Below are 2939 nucleotides of genomic sequence, written 5' to 3'. Positions count from 1 at the left end.
AAAGTATTGACGACTTTCTCTTCAAAAGTGCCTCCTCCTTACTCTATATTCGTTGTCCTAAAATTATTTCTCTGGACTATTTATAGATGTTGAAATCCCTAAATAAAATAATTGAGTCCAAAACAAATTGGAAAACCAAAACCAAGCGGAATAAGAATTCCTCTCCACGTGAACCGCCTCAAAAGTTCACTGTAGCTTCCGTCGCTGAGTGACACATGGCAGGACTTTTATTCGCTGAATCGCCATTAGCAATTTGCAATTTGAAATCTTTGCATTTATATATTATATATTATTATATTAAATTTAATTCATTTAGCTACCTGCTTGATTTCCTTCTTCAACCTTCCATCTTTAATTTGTTTTAGCTCCAAATTTCTTCAATTTTACACCAATTTATTCCTACAAATAAAATACACTATTTAGCACAATCCATACAATTCATGCTCAAAAAGAGTAGATATAAATAATAAATGTGAGTCAAATAATGATTAAAAATATGTATTTTTGGCCTCACATCAACACCCCACACTTAAACTTTTGTTCGTCCTCGAGCAAACATTAAAGCTCATCTCAAATACATGATACTAGGAATGTCATCACTTTGGTTAATACAAACAATTAGGCCATATACAAATTTTAAAACGTCAAGTACACTTCTCAATCATTATGCAAGACATCCAAATAAACAACAATCCTCTAATCTCCTAACCTCAAAGAAGGACTTTGAACTCATTGAAATTAAGCTTGTTCACCTACTCTCATCAAAGAAAGCTAATAAAATCACCTATTTATCATGAAACAAGTGTCCTCACAAAAAGAAATAGTCCACACACTCAATTCAAAAGATTGAATATAAATTAAGGACTTCATATCAAGAACAACTCTCACACTCACAAATAAAATTCACATGTATGCACAAATAACCATAGGCTTGCCCATAATGTACATCTCCACTAATTAAGCATGCTTGAATAGAATCAAATAGGACTTTAACAGGTTGTAATGTAGGCTAGGGGATAGGTAGGAAAACTATATAATAGTGACTTACACTTCCTTAAGCACTTTGCACTTTAAGACTTCATCACCCATTATTTTCTTCTCTTTATTTTCAGCCTTTTTTTCAACAATTATTTTACAAGTAATTCTCATCATCTCAAGAATGCTTCAATCTTCTTCTTCTTTTTTCTCTTCTTTTAATTTTTTTTTCCCTTCATAATAGCCACACTCAACTTACATATTTTACATGCGTTAAGGTACACGATATCCTTGGAAGGACCAGGGCCATCATCAAGGTAACTTCTTTTGTTCATCTTTTTTTTTCTTTTTTTTTACATCACATTCTTTCAAAGAGGGTTTTTTTAAGCACTTTGTAGCTATCATTGATTATCTTTTCACTCAACCATCCTTTTTTCTCAAAATTGATAATTAGAATAAGTCTATGCTATAATGGTTAAGGAAGCAAGGTGCAAAAACTAGGGATTCAACAAATAGTCAAGGGCAAAATATGGCTACCAACAAAAGGCTATAGGCTCAAAAAGGCTAACTAGTGATATAATATCTAAAAAGACTAAAATTTACCAGACAAATCAAAGAAATCCTATTATCATCTCCTAAGCAAATCAACACTTTTTTATTTCGCTTCAATAACATGCAGGGCAAGTTCTAAACTAAAATACAAAACATGGAATAAATAAATTCTCACCACACATGACACAAGTATCAATCAAGATGGATCAATTCCACTTCTAAGATAGACAGAATCATAACAAACTACAAAATAAAATAAATTCTATACAAAGTCACAACCATGAGCTTAGGTGTCAAAGAGTCTGCATTTTTTTTTTATCAAACATTCACAAGAAAGTACTACTAAAAAATTAGACCTAAATAGCAAGTATCACACCACTCAAAAGGGTCTTTTCTTTTCTCTCAAAAAAATAAAAAATTATTCCTAAAAAAAAAACACTCGGTTCAAAGGGACTATCCTCAGGAAAAGAACCAAAATCAAAAGCCGAACCCATCCTAGAAAAATAAAAGACTCAATAAAATAATAAAAATTAGGAATTTATTCCTCCACCCCACACTTAAAAAGATGTTATGTCCCCAAAGCATCAAATAAAAATTAAAAACAAGGGTTAGAAAAACTTCCTGAGACTTTTAAGCCTAGCTAGTAGCATGTTCTCTTTATTTTCATCAAAGGTCGTCACCCTTCACTTAAGCTCAAACGTGCTCCTTAGCTCCAAATTTCGAATACTCACACTTCTCCAAAACCTATAAAAACCACACAAAAAAGTAATAATAATAATAAAAAATAAAAATAAAAATAAAAATAAGAAGTTACACTATAAATTGGCTTGCCTCCCAATAAGCGCCTAATTTAACGTCGTGGCACGACACAAATAAGTTCACCACTTTTCTTTCCATTTTGAACTTATGAATTGTACCCCTAACTTTGCATCTATTTTTCTGCTCCTCTCAAGGGGTGGTGGTATAAAGATAAAAGAACCAAGTAATAGAGGTCGCATCTTGCACTTCTTGGCCCTTATGTGAGGAATATTCGTTTGTCTACATGGACTAGAAAACCTTATGATGTAGGGGCCTTGTTCCCCATCTATACAGTTCTCCGTTAGTTCAGATGACTCAAATGATACATCAACATCTAAACATAATGTTGAAAAGTGATTTGAATTGGGTCCAATACGTCCATCTTCCAAACTTACTCCAATTGCAACATGCTCAGTTTTATACTCTTTCCCAAATGTGGCATCTTCATGAAAAGTCTGATTGCATTGCATCTCCTCCCGTTTTAGATCCTCAATTTGACTTATGAGTGTCTTTTCAGTATCACAAAACTCATAATTGGATTGTTGAGCGTCAAACGCAGCAACCTTTGCATTCAATTTATTGCTTAAGTTCTGAGTATGCAAGAAAAACATATT

The sequence above is a fragment of the Solanum verrucosum genome, unplaced genomic scaffold, assembly GCF_900185275.1.
Source record: "Solanum verrucosum unplaced genomic scaffold, falcon-dt-bn FXZP01000131.1, whole genome shotgun sequence".
NCBI classification, from domain to species: domain Eukaryota; kingdom Viridiplantae; phylum Streptophyta; class Magnoliopsida; order Solanales; family Solanaceae; genus Solanum; species Solanum verrucosum.
Note: the sequence above shows the minus strand (reverse complement) of the source record.